This window comes from Grammomys surdaster, unplaced genomic scaffold (assembly GCF_004785775.1).
Source record: "Grammomys surdaster isolate TR1022 unplaced genomic scaffold, NIH_TR_1.0 62, whole genome shotgun sequence".
Taxonomy (NCBI): domain Eukaryota; kingdom Metazoa; phylum Chordata; class Mammalia; order Rodentia; family Muridae; genus Grammomys; species Grammomys surdaster.
In genome coordinates, this window is record NW_021604564.1 from 7316252 (window position 1) to 7334181 (window position 17930).

The 17930-nt window shown below is 41.5% G+C and overlaps 1 pseudogene; it reads left to right on the forward strand.

Moving 5' to 3' along the window:
- Positions 1–374: 374 nt before the first annotated feature.
- Positions 375–17930, forward strand: part of LOC114614399 — a 65107-nt pseudogene continuing 47551 nt past the window's right edge.

Below are 17930 nucleotides of genomic sequence, written 5' to 3' on the forward strand. Positions count from 1 at the left end.
GAAGTAAGATAATTCAAGAGGCTGAGAAAGGAAGACCTGCCTAAAACCAATTTAGGCTACATAGAAAGATCGTATCTCAAAACAACAACAACAGCAAAAAACCAAAGAAACAAACAAAAACCAAAAACCAAAAGATACTCGTTATCTTAACACTCAGGAGACTGGGCCACATAGATCAAGAGTCCAAGGTCATTCATGTGAAACTTGGCCACAGCAAGTTCAAAATAAACTTGGGCTTTAAGAGACAGATTTGGGTGCGGAGGGCAGGGAGCCGAGTCATGCTGGGTCGGTGTAGCTCGCTGCCAGCGCTCGTGGGTGGAGTGTTCGGCCCTTCCTATCTGCTTCGGTGCATTGCTGCAGTTCCAGCTTCGGGTCTGATGCGCCACAGCATGGCTTCCGCTTTGGAGGAGTTCCAGAAAGACCTAGAAGAGGTCAAAGTATTGCTAGAAAAGTCCACTAGGAAAAGACTACGTGATACTCTTACAAATGTAAAGTCCAAGACTGAGACGGAACTAAAGAACAAGATGCAACAGAAGTCGCAGAAGAAACCAGAACTTGATAATGAGAAGCCAGCTGCTGTGGTTGCGCCTCTTACAACAGGATACACCATGAAAATCAGTAACTATGGATGGGATCAGTCAGATAAGTTTGTGAAAATTTACGTTACCTTAACTGGAGTTCATCAGGTTCCCACTGAGAATGTGCATATACACTTCACAGAGAGGTCATTTGATCTTTTGGTAAAAAACCTCAATGGGAAGAATTACTCCACGATTGTGAACAATCTTTTGAAACCTATCTCTGTGGAAGGCAGTTCAAAAAAAGTTAAGACTGATACAGTTATTATCCTATGTAGAAAGAAAGCAGAAAACACAAGATGGGACTACTTAACTCAGGTGGAAAAAGAATGCAAAGAGAAAGAAAAGCCTTCCTACGACACTGAGGCAGATCCTAGTGAGGGATTAATGAATGTTCTAAAGAAAATTTATGAAGACGGAGACGATGACATAAAGCGAACCATTAACGAAGCGTGGGTGGAGTCCAGAGAGAAGCAAGCCAGAGAAGACAGAATTTTGAGGCTTTTAAAAATCCTTATGGGAGGGCTGGAGAGATGGCTCAGCGGTTAAGAGCACGGACTGCTCTTCCAGAGGTCCTGAGTTCAATTCCCAGCAACCACATGGTGGCTCACAACTATCTGTAATGGGATCTGATGCCCTGACAGCTATGGTGTACTCATATATATAAAATAAATAAATAAATCTTTAAAAAAAAAAATCCTTATGGGAACTGTGATGTGGAATGCTCATGTTTCCAGTAAGGGAATGTTGTTGAATTGCACATATTTGTTCATGTGGGTATGTAGTTTTGACAGATAACTATTTACACAGCCTTCTAAGTAAAGACAGCAGATTCTCCATTTCTTACTGGAGGATTTGATTTAAATAAATAAGCTTATTAACTTTTTCTTTCATTAGCCTCCCGGACATTTTGTTTCAGAAAAGGCTATATGGCTTTCTTACTGAAATGTAAAAAGGAAATCTTACATAATGAAAATGTTACATCACAGATTTTTGTTCTGGCTGGGAAATAGAAAACAAAAGTCTTATCTATCTGTGACTGACATTAGTAATGTAAAAAATAAAAGCAAAATTTTTGCATAAAATTCAAATTTGTACATGAACTTGCAAGTTACTATAGAGCTATTATCCATTATTACCAGCTTAAGCAACATGTAAGCCATGTGTTACCATGCACTAATTGGTTTAAGTATATCTATGAATATAAAATTAAAATACAAATGACAAAAATAGACAAACATCTTATGTTGGTAAGTACTGTCATGGATCAGATGGCTTAAAAAATAACCATGATGCGAAAACTTGAGAACTCCCTTTACTCCTTTGTTCAATAAAGTTGAACTTAAAAAAAGTAAACTTTTTAAAAGTAAACTTAGAGAGAGAGAGAGAGAGAGAGAGAGAGAGAGTGATTTAACCAAAAACAAACCACCAAAGACAGCTAGCTAACTAACTAACTAACTAACTAAGCAAATCGCTGATTTGAGTCTGTATGGCCCACCTAGGATAACCTTTGTGATTCACCCAACAACAGCCACTTATAACTTTATTCTGGAGTCTCAGAAATCCAGGCCTCTCCATCCATCAATTGTCAATATTCTCAGGTGTTGAGCTTGTATACCACAGGACATAATCTTAGGGAGCATTTCAGAATGCTTCCCACAGTACTCTAAATCATTCTGTCATTTGAAAATGCAGTTTATAGTCTGTAGCCTGGCTGGGGGTATGTAGTAGCACACTCCTCTAATGCCAGCCCTTGGCAGGCAGAGGCAAGCAGATTTCTGTGAGTTCAAGGTGAGCCTCACCTACCTAGTGAGTAGTATAGCCAGAGTTATATAGTGAGATATTTTTTCAAAAACAAAGCAAAAGTCTATGGCCTGAACTCACCTGATCTGTTTATCTATCTGAAAAGGAGGTAATAAGTCTGGGGATGTATTTTAGCCTTTCAAGCTCAAAGCTCTGGGTTTCTATGTTTCAGCTCTGGGATGAAAAGGGAGTTGTAATGGTTACATTTGATTCACAGCTCTGCATAGGGAAGAAATTCCCATATTCTTACAAATTATCCTGGAATGTCATTGTTAGCCCCACGTGATCACCGCCATCTGGAAACTAGGTGTCCTATGTGTTAGCAAGATGACACCTATGTTAGTTACTTTCATCGTTGCTATTGCAGAATGCCTGAAACAATCAGCTTATGGGAGGAAGGATTCCTTCAGACTCCTGGTTTCAGAAAGTTCGGTGTATTTGGCAGGGAGAAGTACTGGGCAGAATGGCTCCTGCATGGCAGGCCAGGATGCAGAGGTGTGTCAGCTCAGCTTCCGTTTTCTCCTTCTATACCATCTGGGATTCCAGCCCATGGGATGTTGCTGCCCACATTCAGGCTGGATTTTCTTCACTTTTTGGAAATTTCCTCGAAGACTGTTCCTAAACAGTCTCTTAGGACATAGGTGATTCTGAGTCCAATTGAGTAAATGAAAATGAGGGCATGACAGCTCCTAGGTGTGGTTGAGGACAAGGGTCTGATTATCGATACGAGGGAGAGAACAGCCAGAGGCATCTGAACTGAGTAAGATCATGTTTTACTCAGCCTAGAATGAAAATGATGAACAACTCTGCCTGTTTTCCCTGTAAATAGTCAACTCCCAGACCTTCATGCATGGGTCTTAGGAGCATCAGCCTTAGCTCTGAACTTGGTCTGGAGCTACCAGCCATGGGGCAGCTTTCTTGTGAGGTTCTTTCTTCAGTATGACTTCATGGCAACAGCATTTCTCTTCGTTTCCTTATGATCCCATGAGCCTTTATTAAGCCCAGGTGAACTGTATTATTTTCAGATAAGAACTTTGAGCAGCACGATAATTATAGCAGACTTGGGGCTCAGTAGCCTTGCCCTCAAGAAAAGCTTATCTGATGATGTTTCAGAGAAATGTGGTCACATGGAAGGAAGAGCTAGGGAAGCCTTGGAAGACCAAGTTACTAATTACCAATAGCAGAAGTTCACGTGGGGGGAAAAAAATTCCGATTAGCCTGTGCACTATTACAGAAGCAAAGACAGAATGATAGTTAATTTCATGTGTCACCTTACCAAGATCAACTGTACCCAGATATTTAGTTCAATGAAGGTCAGGGTGTGGCTGTGAAGTTATTTGTTTATTTATTTATTATATATTTGCATACTTGTATGTATGTATGTATGCATGTATGTGTATGAAGTGGAGGAGTATACATACATACGTGGAAGCCAGAAGACAACCTTGGGCATCCTTCCTCAAGCTCTGTGCACCTCTTCTTAATTTTTTCTTTTCTTTTTTTAATTTTTTCTTTCTTTTTTCTCTTTCTTTCTTTTCTTTTTTTTTCTTTTCTTTCTTGTTAGTTTATTTGTATGGGTTTTCATTTCTTTCAAGGGCAGGGTGCTGAAATTCAGACTCTCACTGCCCCAGTATTTGTCTAGCAGTATATTATAATATAGTATATATATTAATATTATATATAATCTAATATATATATATATATATATATATATATATATATATATATATATTACCTCTAAGGTTATAAAAGTGCATCAGTACAACGAGATTCTTTAAATTTTTACTTTATTATTGATTTATTTAATGTCTATGAGTGGTTTTCCCATAGTATGTATGTGCACCACATGCATCCCTAGTGCCTGAAGAGGTTATGGACTATTGGAAGTCACCTTGTGGGTACAGAAGTTGAAGAGTGCTTTGATTATAGGTGTGCATCACCAGGCCAGTATTATACAGAGCTAATGATGAAATCCAGGGCTTCATGCCCACTAAGCAAGCACTCATCATTTAAACTTTGCCCTTGGCCCTCCTGAAGGTTTTTTTTTTCTTTCTTTTTTTTTCCTTTTTTTTTTTTAATACTATACTTATCTGCTTTGAGTCCCTATAAAAGGTGGGCTCCTCACAATCAGTTACAACCCCAAGAGAAAAAGACTCACTGCAATGGAAGAAGGAGTTCTGTCTTCAGATTGCCTTCAGAGTTCGAACAGGACTCTCTGTTGAGTCTCCATCTTATTACCGTGCTTTACAGAGAGATTCCAATTGGCAGCACCTATAAAACCAAGAGGCAATTCTTTTGAAATCTCTTCCCTTACCCTCAGATAAAACAGAACTGTGACTAATCCAGACAGAAGGACAATTTAGCCATGACCTGGGTAGGCTTAGAGAGCCATATGTTCTCTAAAAAGAGCGCCTTGTGTTCCTGTGGCCACAGAGCTGTGGAGACTGAAATTATGACACTGTGTTATCTTATGGGCTGTTGAATTACAACATTCCTGAGTTTCAGCACCTCCTAATTTCTCTTAGTATCTCCCAGTCAGTGATTAGATGGGACACTGCAGGAAGTCGGGTGATGACTCATAATGCTCAAACTCCCAAATCCCTCTGGATTTCCCAGACACAAGCAGCCCTTCTTGATTTGTCTGATGAGGCCATTCCAACCTCTCTTGCATTCCAGGCAACAGTCCAGACTGGCAATTGCCTCTTCCCATGCTTTTTACAGGAGAGCAAAGCTCTCAGTCTGTAATGATATGACCTGCCATCCCAAGTAGAGTCTGTCATACTGCTATGGTTTAGATCTGGACTTTCTCCAAAGGCTCATGTGTTAAAGAAGGGTTCACAATGCAGTGGATTTCAGATGTGCAGATCTGGATATTCACTGGCTTGTAAGCACTTTGATGTCTTTAGTATCTTATACCATCAGTCTATTTTAGTGTACGGGGCTATCTGGAGCTGATATCAACAAGGAAGTGGGTCCAGTGTAAAGAACCAGGACACCCGTGACATGCCCTGGTTTATATTCCTCAGACTCAGACACAATGCTGACAGACTGGAAGCTCAGAACCCACAAGACACAGCACTTCCTTCTGGCTGATCTTCTCAAGGATTGTGTCACAGTACTAGAAAGCTGACAAACATGCACATCAATAAAAATAATAATAATAAAAACAAGCCTATGCAGAGAGATGGATCAGAAGGTAAAACTGCTTGCCACTAAAACTGATGACTTGCATTCAAGTCCCAGGACCAGCATGGTGGAGGGAAAGAGCCAACTCTGTCAGGTCAGCTTTCACCCTTCACTTCCTTGATGTGGTCAGTGCCTCTCTCTCTCTCTCTCTCTCTCTCTCTCTCTCTCTCTCTCTCTCTCTCATGTGTAGTGGCATATTTTCCTTGAAAGTTGGGAGGAGCTAAGGTGGGAGGAGTAAGGAGAGGAAGAGGAAGAGGAAGGAGAGGAAGGGAGAAGGAAGAGGAGGAGCAGAGGGAGGCAGAGATGTAGAGGATGGAGAACCTTGTTTGAATCGAGAGCAGTCCTGGGTAACAACTTATATCTAGGTTAGTTAATTGGGAAACACCTCCAATTGTGTGGGTATCTTGTTATTGAGCATTACCAAATGTATAAAGCCTTTGGATAATCTAAGCATTAGAGTCTCATTTCTACCAGCCCGCATGGATGGTGGGATGGTCTGGGCTCAGCCCAGCCTTGTGGAGACAATGTGGAAGATTGGCAGAGCCATCCTGCATGGTGGCATCTCATGGGTGTGTGGGCACCACCTGAGTTGGTGGTCTGAGCCAGCGGCCTGAGCCGAACGGAGGCAATAATTTGCTGCCACCTCTCGTGGCCACAGGGCTAGGCTAGTCAGGAAGATGGTGGCTGTTTAAGAACAAGCTAGATTGTGTGCCACCATTTTAAATATCTCCAGTAACACTCATGCATAGGCACATATACACAATAAATAACTAAAATGTAATTTAAGTGTTCTTTTTTAAAAAGAAAAACAATTCAGTTATTAAAATGAAGGAAGAGTGGGGAAGGTATGCCTCTAACCTTGAAATTCTAAAGGCTGAGAACATAATACTGCCATATGTTCAAGACCAGACTGTCAGGGTAGAGTTCTAGGCCAGCCTAGACTAGAAAGTGAGACCCATACCACCATATATGGGTCTCATTAATATATATATATATATGTATATGTATATGTATATGTATATGTATATGTATATGTATATGTATGTATATATATATATGTATATGTATATTACACACACACACACATTCACCAGCAGCAACAACAATAAAATAGCAAAAATGCTTCTAGTTCTGAAGAACAAAAAAAAAAAATTCCTCAAATTCTTCTGAGATCTGAGTCAGTCAACAAAAACATGAAGCCCATGGATGAGAGACCTAAGGGGTCCTTGAGAAAGAACCCTACAGGGACAGTGGTAGGTAAATCCACCGTCTGTCTTGTAAGCATCTACTTTGCAAGGAAGACACTATATCATGAGACAAGAAAATGCCATTGGGTGTTTCTGAACTTCATCTGTGAGCAACAATCTGTCCCTGGGAATAATAACTCCTGCTATGTTCACTGACTGAATGGTAGCCTGGGGGTAAGGCAGTGAATGAGTTTTGAAGGCCTGGTTTTTCTAAGAGGAGACCTGATATTGATACCTCCCCACTTCTCAGAATCATCTGAACAGATAAACTCAACTGTCAAAATCGATGCTATGGTAGAAATGATCAAATATAAACTCTGGGAGTTAGCCTCTCTCACAAACCTTTAATCAAAATCAATAAATATAAACATGTTTTAGCAAGGGATGCCTGTAATCCCTGAATTTGGGAGGGAGAGGCAAGAAGACCAGAAGGTCAAGGTCATCCCCAATTAGTCAGGGTTAAATAAGACTCTATCTCAGGAAAACAAACAAGGGCTCTAAAAGGGTTCTATAGGTAATGCTCATGCTTTGAACTCTAAGGACCTAAGTCCTATCTTGAGAACCCGAGGGTCTTAGTAAGAGCTATCAACTCTGTGATAAAGCATAATGACCAAAGTTACTTGAGTAGGAAAGGGTTTATTTGGCTTACATTTCCATATCACTGTTCATAATGGAAAGAAGTCAAGACAGGACCTCAAACAGGGCAAGAACCTGGAGGCAGGAGCTGATGCTAAGCCATGGACAGGTGCTGCTTGCTGGTTTAATCTCCATGGTTTATTCATCCTACTTTCTTATCGAATCCAAGACCACCTGCCCTCAGTGGGTGCTACCCACAATGGAATGGGCCATATCAATCACTAATTAAGAATATACTATACAGGCCTGAGAATAGCCCAGTATTATTGAAGCATTGTATCAATTGAGTCTTTCTCTTCCCCAGTGTCACGTTGACATAATGTTAGCTAGCACACCATGTAAAGAAAGACGTATAGACCAACTCCACAGCATTGTTCTCTATTAACCTGATTTACATGTGTGCACATGCATACACCTAATAATAATACATTTTAATTTCAATATATTTGAATACACATGGCACATAACAGTGGAAGGATTTAAACCACACCTGGCTGTGGTGCACACCCTAAAATGGCAAAGAAGTCTCCTTTGTTGTAAGTAGCTCTAGTGATCTCAGTGAGAGACCTTTGGCATGCCCTGTGTGACTGGAACTTGGGATGCCCATCATGGACTATGTGGTATTTAATGTCCCTCACTGGACTATCTAACACTATTCTGCATCCCATCATCCTGTGAAACTGTTTATATTTGAATAATTTCAAGTAGGTTGCAAAAACAACCATGAAAGCTTATATGCTCTAGACCTCTGCCACACTGTCTGTTATCATTCTTAGGCCATATCTGAGATGTCTGCGATCAGATGATTAAAAAAACATATTCCTGCCTCTACTATCATGCAATAAACATGCTCCCTAAGAACCTCTGTATTATAGATACATTCTTATATGTTCATATTTTATAGTATTATTTTATTGCCCTCCCCCTTTTAATTTGCCTATTTTCAGAAATTAATTTATTTTGAGAAATGAGTTTTGAACTTTCTGTGTAACTAAAGATAACTTGTGCTTCTGATCCTTCTGCCACTCCTTTGAGTACTGACTGAGCTTATGAATGTGAACCACACACCAATTTTATACAGTGCTAGTGAGCAGATCCAAGGCTTCTTTGTTCTGGGCACTCACTCTACTAATTGGGCTTCATCTCCAGGACATTCTGACCGTTCTAATGCAGCTGCCAATCCCCCTTGCCTACGAGCGACTAATACAGCATGATAACCCTACTCAGAGGCAACTTCTCATCTGAAGCATGGCATTTGAGCATATCTGTGACCCATGTGGATAAACAGAATGAACGGTGTGTAGGGGTCTTTTAGAAAATGGCTGGAGCAGCTGCAGAGGTAGCTCAGTGGAAAAAGCACATGCCACACAAACACAAAAAGCCACATGGAAAGGTGAACTTCTTACAATTCCAGCACAAGATGAGTAGAGAGACAAAGACTCCCTGGAGCAAGATGGGTAGACTAGTTGAATCAGTGAGAAGCCCTACTTCGATACATGAATATTCAAGGTAGACAGCTATTAAGGAAGACTTTGAACATCAACCTCAGGCCTCCACACACTCAGACGGCCACACACACACACAGGAACACACATATATGCATTCACAAGGAAAATTAAGGTACCTGGACTAGATGAAGCCCTGTGGAGCTGGAATTGTGAAACATTTTGTTGTTGTTGTTTTTGTTTTAATCACAGTCACCTCAGGAGCTGTCAGATGTCCTCTGGGAAGTTTGGTTGTCATTTTAGAAAGGGTGTAGGCATGAGTCTGTCAACCCAGCCTTTCTCTATAAATTCTGAGGCCACTGCTTCAAGCATTAGCCCTGTCATGTGTCATCATATCCTGAAAGGACTAGGCAGTCTCCTGACAGCAGGCGGATTACACCAGGCTTGTGCACCTGGAGAGAGCTGGAGGCTGTTCCCTCTAAAATTACACAGTTTAACATTGTTTTTTATCCACTTGATCTACCAAACTTCTCTCTATCCCATCTCTGACCTTAACCAATGGCACTGTAGCAGCAGTTCTGCCCCAAGATCTTGTTTTATAGAAAAATGATTAGGACACTGGTCAGAAGCCTTTAGGATACTGCCAAGGTTTGAATGTAAACCGTCTGCATCAAACTTGCATGGTCCTCATCAAACAGCTGGTCCTCAGTCAGTGGCCCCACTCTGAGAGGTTGTGGAATGTTTTGGGACCTAGCTGACAGAAGTAGACCTGCTGAGACCAGACTTGGAGACTGTAGCCCAGCCCTGGCTGCACACTGCATCATTCTGCTTCCTGGTCTGCAGTAGCATGAGTGGGCAGCTGCAAACTATGGGGTCACCACAATGAGTCACATGGCCTAAAACTGTGGGACAAAACAAGATCTTCCCCCTCTTAAGTCACTCCTTGTCAGGCATTTGGTCCTAATGGCAAAAAAAGAATCAAGATTTCTAAAAAGCAGTGGGCTTATAACTAGTAAAATGACTTCCTTCGATTAGTTCCTTTAAGACTGATATATTTTATGTACATGAGTTCAATATCATTCTCCTCAGACACCCCGAAGGAGGGCATCAGATCCTACTACAGATGGTTGCTGGGAATTGAACTCAGGACCTCTGGAAGAACAGCAAGTGCCCTTCACTGCTGAGCCATCTCTCCAGCCTTCGGTTTAAGTTCTTATTGGCACGTATTTTCAATGCTGGACTGCTTTCCTGGAAGATACAGAACATGCAACAAAGCAGAGACTAATGAATGTATTTCATGGTTTTATCTTTATTCCAAGCCAGAATACACAGACTTAGGAACCAAGAAAAGAAGCCAGGCATGAGGAGGCTGAGGCAGGAAGATCACCATGAATTCAAAGCCAACATGGGCTAAAGAATGAGTTCATAGCCAAGTATCTCAAGGTCTCTTGTATGGATCATTAATGAGAATTTTACCTGGACTGGCTCATAGCTCTGTGGTACAACATTTGTCTTTTCATGCTCTAGGCTCTTACTCAGCTCCCAGCATCTGTAGAAAAAGTTATTTCATAGCCTCTGAGGCCAAGCTGTAAACCCTAGAAATTGCTTTAAGACTCAAATTTCTAAAGGGTGCTTCCAGGTATTATTGCTATAAATGTGTATGAGGGTCCATAGGGCACCCACTGAGATATTCACATTTGTGTTTGAACAAAGAACACATGAACACAGATAGAAATACAGATGGTTTACTAAGAAAGACAAAGCACTTGGGAGAATGGAAGTAGGCAGAGAGCTGGGACAGGTCTGAGGCTCAAAGGCCACTGAGTCCTGATGCTTTGAGGTTCAGCCATGAAGCTGCTTTCTCCAGCGTTTAGAGAGTGTGTTGTGACCTTACGTGTTTTGTTTGTTCTAGTTTTCATATGCCCCATCTCAGTAATGAAGCCCTCGTTTGGAAGAATTTTCAGTCTTCCTTTGCCATTGATTCCCTCTATGTATGTTTTCCTCGAAGCCCATAAGCCTCACTCTCCTGCCTTCTGCCATGTTCCCTCCTAAATGTGAATAAGAAACTATAGCCCCCCACACAAGCATGTCTAGTACAAAACAGCTCCTGAAGAGTGAACATGTGGGTTACTGCTGATTGAAGACCCTATTTAACTGAATTAGCACTGGCCTAAAAATAGAAGCAACAAGGAATGCTTAATCCGTGATGGAAATGGTAAACAATCCAAAGTGAATTGCAGAAAATACAGCTGATTCTGTTTGCTCTTGCTTTATTATGTCACTATAGTATGTATATATAATTTAATATATATGTTACAAAATACCAAACAGAAACATGGGAACACAATCATGGCTACATGTATTAGATCTAGAAACAGTTTTGAATCTACTTGCTCCATGAGAGGGTAAAATCACCTCATTAGGAAAAGGGTTTTATTCCTATTTATGGGAGATATACAGGTGCAGGTAGTACAGGTAAGTGAAGGTGCAAGTGTGTGCCTGGGAGCATGTGTGTGTATGTGTGTGTGTGTGTGCATGTGTGTTCACGTGCATGCATTCATGTGTTTGTGTGGAAGCCAGAAGACAACCTTTGAGGTCATTTTTCATGTGCTATCACATTTTTTTTTAATTTGACATTTTATTCTTCATTATTTATTTGCAGGACGGGGAGGAAGCATACATGCTACATACAGAATGTGCATGTATGCCAGAAGACAATTTATGGGATTTGTTTTTCTCTTTCCACGTGTGTCTTAGTTGAAGTTTCTATGGTTGTGACAAAACATGACTGTGATGGTTTGAATATGTTTGGCCCATACAAAGTGGCACTATTAGGAGGTGTGGCCTTGTTGGAGTAGGTGTGGTCTTATTGGAGTAGGTATGGCCTTGTTGGAGTAGGTATGGCCTTGTTGGAAAATGTGCAGCACTATGGGGGGTGGACTTTGAAGCTCTGCCAAGGAGGGAAGAGACCTTCTTCCTGGCTGCCAGCAGAGGAGAATTTCCTGCTGCTGCCATGGGATGAAGACATAGAACTCTCAGCTCCTCCAGCACCATGTCTCTATGCAGACTCCCATGTGTCCCACTACAATGATGATAATGGACTGAACCTCTCAACCTGTAAGCCAGACCCAGTTAAATGTTGTCTTTTATGAGAGTTGCCTTGGTTGTGGTATCTCTTCACAGCAATGAAATTCTAACACAATGACAAGCAGCTTGGAAAGGGAAGGTCTTACTTCCACTTACAACTGATATACTCCTTCCTGTTGGAAGTCAGGGTAGGAACTCACACAGAGCAGACACCTAGAAGCAGAAACTGAAGCAGAGACTATGACTTGCTCCCTATGATTTTCTCAGCCGGATTTCTTACAGACTCAGGAGCACTAGTCCAGAGATGGCAACCCTCACAGTGAGCTTGGCCTTCCTCATCAGTCAGGAAAATGCACCACAGACCTACCCACAAGCCAATTTAGCTTTGACATTTTTTTCTATGGGGATTCCATCTTTCAAAATGACTCTAGCTTTTGTCAAGTTGACATAAAACTAACCAGTAAACTGTGGGCCCCAGGGATTAAATTCGGGTCTTCAGACCTGGTGGCAAGCAGTGTTATCCAGTGAGCCATTTTTGAGTCTCACCCCATTTTGAAACAGGATCTTTCACTAGGACCTGGAGTTCACTGTTTAGGTGGCCAGGTAGTCAGCCCAGGGGTACCTACTGTTTCTCTTCTCTAGCACTAAAAATACAAGTCCATGCTGACTTTCCTATTCTTTTCTATTTCTTCTTGAAAAGGGGCAGACTGAGCCATCTTTCTAGTCCATGTTCCTATTTCCTATAAATTTAGGCTAATAATTAAACTCTTTTGTGACTGTTCAAGATATTTAAAAGACTCTTTTTGGTTTTGATTGTGTGGTGGTTTGAATATGCTTGACCCAGGGAATGGCAATATTAGAAGGTATGGCCTTATTGGAGTAGGTGTGGTCTTACTGGAGGAAGTGTATCACTTTGGAAGTGGGCTTTGAGACCCTCTTCCAAGCTGCCTGAGAGACAGTCCTCTCCTGGCTGGATCAAGATACAAAACTCTAAGTTCCTTCTCCAGCACCATGTCTGCCTGGATGCTGCCATGCTTCCTTCCTTGATGATAATGAACTGAATCTCTGAACCTGTAATCCAGCCCTAATTAAATATTGTCCTTTATAAGAGTTGCCTTGGTCAGGGTGTCTCTTAGAAGCAATGGAAACCTTAAGTGAAACAAATTGTTTCTTACTTTGTCTTGATTTTTTAGGTGCAATCTTAAAAACAGTTACTTCATAACTGTTAAAAATTAGTGCAAACTAGGCTGGGATTGTATTAGGCTTAATTGGTAGTCTTTGCCTACCATGCACAAAATCTTGGGTTCAATCCCCAGCATAAACTAAGAGTGGTAGTACACACCTATAATCCTAGTATTCAGTAGGGAGAGATAGGAGATCAGAGGTTCAAGGCCATCTTTAGCCAAAGATATATGGCAAGTTGAAGGCCAGCTTGTACTACATGAGATCCTGGAGGAGGGGACACGTAAGCAGTTGGCTACCGGCCTTCTACTATAGGGAACAATGGTGTAGATGCACAGAACCGAATTTTAAATTTTACAGATTTGGAATCTTCTTCCTGTATCCAGCTGAGATCCTGTTGTTATAGTGTGAGTAGCAATGACTCTGCCAACTTCTTCCTCTGGAGTGATCTGTGGGTTATGAAGACAATAGTGGTGTTACATGATAACTTTTTCATTAGCTTAGTTCAGGATTTGCTTCAAATTATCATGCCTAGTAACCTAATGTGTTTCTCCAATTCTATGTAAGGACAGCTTTCCAAGTAAACTGGCTGCTGCTAAAAACTTCAATGGTATATAAGTCAGGGCTCTGTTCCATGGAAGGCATGGTGATACAGCACTGAGAACACTCAGCACCTTTGCTGCTTAGCCAGAATGGACCTCTGGGTTTTTAAATAAGAACCAACCTCCCCCCCCCCAAAAAAAAGCTATATATTCTCTTTCCAGTGGAGGAGTTTGGGGATGACTTTCAGAAATGGCGAAATGGCACCTCGCAAGGGAAAAGAAAAGAAGAAAGAACAAGTCATTAACCTTGAACCACCTCAAGTGGCCGAAGGGAAAATATATTTGGTGTCTGCCACATCTTCGAATCCTTCAATGATACCTTTGTTCATGTAACCATTTGTCCCGGCCCACACTGCTCCACACTGTCCCACATTTGGGGGTCAAGTGCTCTGGTCTGCGGGACAGTCAACAGGGTCTAGCAAGACAAAGAGTGGGGATGGAGGGGCAAGAGACACAAAGAATGGAGACAAGACAGAGTCTGATCAAGTCTCCATTATTGAAAGGAAATCCTGCGTATTTATAGGCGCAAGCCGAGAAACACAGCTGAAGACACTTTACCACGTGCGCCTTGCAGCTGGGGCACTAAACAACAAAACAAGATATGTGAGAAAAACAAGATGTTTATCAGAGTGTGCTCAGCTGTTGTAGGCTGTTGAAAACAAGTCTCTTGTCAGAGTATATGGTCCGAGATGGCTGCAAAGATGATAGCTGCTTTCTGCTAGGATTTGTCTCCCAACAACTTTTCTTCCTAGAAAGGAAACCTCTGTAGCAGGATATTTATTCTGCTACATTGTATTCGCAGTGGAGCTCGGTGATTATGCAGTAGAAGAAGAGGTGGAGCTGAGAGAAGAGTGGAAGGGAAGGGGAGAAAAAGAGGAAGGGGAAGACAGAAAGAGAGGAAGGGGAGGAGAAGGAGGGGACTATCGACCATGGAGAAAGACGAATGAGTTAAAAGCAGTCCTGGGTAGCAACTTCTATCAAAATGTTAGATATTGAGTAAAAATTCTAGTTGTGTGGGCATCTTGTTATTTGAGCATTTCCAAATATATAAATCCAATGGATAATCTTTAAGCATTAAGAGTCTTCATGCCAGGCAGTGGTGGCACACACCTTTAATCCTAGCATTTGGGAGGCAAAGGCAGGCAGATTTCTGAGTTTGAGGCCAGCCTGGTCTACAGAGTGAGTTCCAGGACAGCCAGGGCTACACAGAGAAACCCTGTCTCGAAAAACCAAAAAAAAAAAAAAAAAAAGAAACTGCTTTGTGTAAGCAAAAATTTAAAGCTGTATGTATATATGTGTTTATGTGTGTGTATATATTTAATTACCTAAATAGACCTTGTGTGCAATGATTGTATTTATAACATAGGTAACACATTTTATTCTGCATATGTTTAAAACAAATATACATTAACTTAGATTAATAGACTCTGCTATATCAAAATGGATCTTAATGTAGCCATATGCTTGTTACCTCAAAGAATATTACTCAACCTGATGTTCTAAGATGTTAATGAGACTCAGAAATGGAAACACAGTATCTCATTATAACATTTTTATAAACAGTGATTTATTGACATACAGGTGAATTGAAGTATGTTAAATAAAATATTACCAGAAAAAATATATGTCGAGAATTTCATAATTTGGCATCTATTAAAAGTGATGTCAACTCATTTGTATAAATATAGTTATTCTGTGATAGACAGCTATAGCTGTGTGTGTACAAACACCTGCATTCTAGGCTATAAATGTAAGTATTTGTTGTATAGTACAACAAGAATCCAACTCAAGTCTCTCCTGTCATTATAATGCCTATGTTCAAGCAACATTACTTTCATCAGGTACTCTGCTTAGCTGAGAAGCAATAAGCAAAAAACAAAAAACAAAAAACAAAACAAAAACACATGATCTTGGGGTGCAGAGATGACCCCTAGTACTCTCAGAAAAAAAGTAAATTAATGAGATTATAATACCAGGAAATACAGCCAACAAATAGTGCCAAGTGCCATGAAGAAAATGTTCTGGCCAGGCAGTGGTGGCACACGCCTTTAATCCCAGCACTTGGGAGGCAGAGGCAGGAGGATTTCTGAGTTCGAGGCTAGCCTGGTCTACAGAGTGAGTTTCAGGACAGCCAGGGCTATACAGAGAAACTCTGTCTCAGAAGAAAAAAAAAAAAGAAGAAGAAGAAGAAAGGAAGGAAGGAAGGAAGGAAGGAAGGAAGGAAGGAAGGAAGGAAGGAAGGATTGATTGATTCTGTGCTCTGGGTCCTCAGCAGTTGGGGAAATGGATCTGCCAAGGTGATACTGGAGCTGAAACCTGAACATGATGTCAGAGTAGCCAGTGTACAGTGTCTGCTCTTGAGGTAGATAAACATGCAAAACAGCAGAAAGCAGCACTGTCTCTGAACTTAGCTGACCACCATGAAGAAGACTGTGCCACCAGAAAGGCTACCCAGGAGCCCTTGTCCCTCTTACTGGAGCGCTGCATTCCAGATACAGGTCAACACAGGCAGAGTTTCCTTTTTATTATTTAACCTGGGCTCTGAGAATTGAACTCCACTGTGAGACTCACACATCTAATGTTTGCTGAGCCATGTTCCTTACATTTAAAAGGAAATCATAATAATATGTGTGTGTGTATAAATTTTTATATATTAAAAATAAAAAATTTTCATATTATCACCTGACTATAAATTTAAGAAGTAGATTGAGAGAAAACTTAAGGGAAATAGCCAACACACAAAAACAAAACCCATGTAGCCTAAAGCACAGATAAACATGCCCACTGAAGAGGAATTCATTGTCACTCCATGCCTTTTACGTCTAAAGTCCAATGCACTGCGAACTAGTGCTCTGGCGTGAGCTTCGGGAAGCCTAGGGCTGGTAGAGGGCCAGCTTACCTGGATAAACAGCCCTGGGCCATAGCTTTCCCACTCACCTCTTGAACAGTAAGCCTTCTGGAATGTAAGCATTCAGGATTGCTCTGGGGGAAGGGAAAGGGTCATGAGCAAGTACACATCTGCTAAAAATTAGAAATATCAAAGTCTCCAGAACAGTTAGAGTGATAAGGAATCTGAGGGCGTCCCAGCTCTTGAAAGGCCATCAGCAGAAGATACCTCTGTGTGTGTGCAGGCTGCCAAGGTTCCCTGTAGTCACACCAGTGCCTGAGTGCAGCACCTACCCTACCTTTCAAGGTGTGTTTGATCTGTCTCCCATCCAGTACAGCCATCTTTCTGAAGCCTCAATCCACCTGTTTAAAATAACAACGCTGAAGGAAAAGATAAGAACTATTCTTGAAGAGCTGTCGGGGAAAGAGCACACTGCACTTGATGAGAATGTCTTTTTAGGATTCACTACAGTTGATTTTCCTCAGTGTTGGAACTGAATGATGTCTGTTGGTTAAACACCTGCTGCACTGCTTGCCTTGCATTTGGAAGCCAAGGGATTGGGATGAATCTGTCTTCCTTTGTCACAGATGCATTCAGTGTGGCAAGTGCTTTTACTAGCAGAGGCACCTGGGAATCAAATGGGAGAAGAACAGCTTTCTCTTCTATTCATGGGGGAAATTCAACACCAAAAAAAGAACCAGATAAGGGCAAAGATAATGAATGTCTCGCTTCATTCAAGGACAATTGGAATTGCCCAGAAAAGAGAAGGAAAGAGGTATCTCCCAAGTCATTTTGCCTTCTGCCTGCAGGAATTTTGTAGATTTTGTTCTGGAAATGCAGACCTCAGCAGAGCGCTGTCAATGGCAGTGAACTATAGGAAGGCCTCGATGACTGAAAGAAAAAGAACAAACACCACAGAGAAAGGATCTCAGAAACCTGCCTTAGCCCTCTCCTGAGGGACTTTGAAGAGCTGGAGCACCCTCACACTCCCTACCTACCACTCTAACTAAATGTTCTTGAGACATTGGTGTAGTAGCTGGGAGCAACAACTTACTGGAAAGTACTATACAATGTAGGAGCATGACATCTAGAACAAATGAAGACTACAGGGCAGCAGGGACCAGAAGGCAAAGGAGGAACAACGGGAGCAAGAACAGAGCAGGGCTGGGCGGTGGTGGTGCACACCTTTAATCCCAGCATTTGGGAGGCAGAGGCAGGCGGATTTCTGAGTTGAGGCCAGCCTGGTCTACAGAGTGAGTTCCAGGACAGCCAGAACT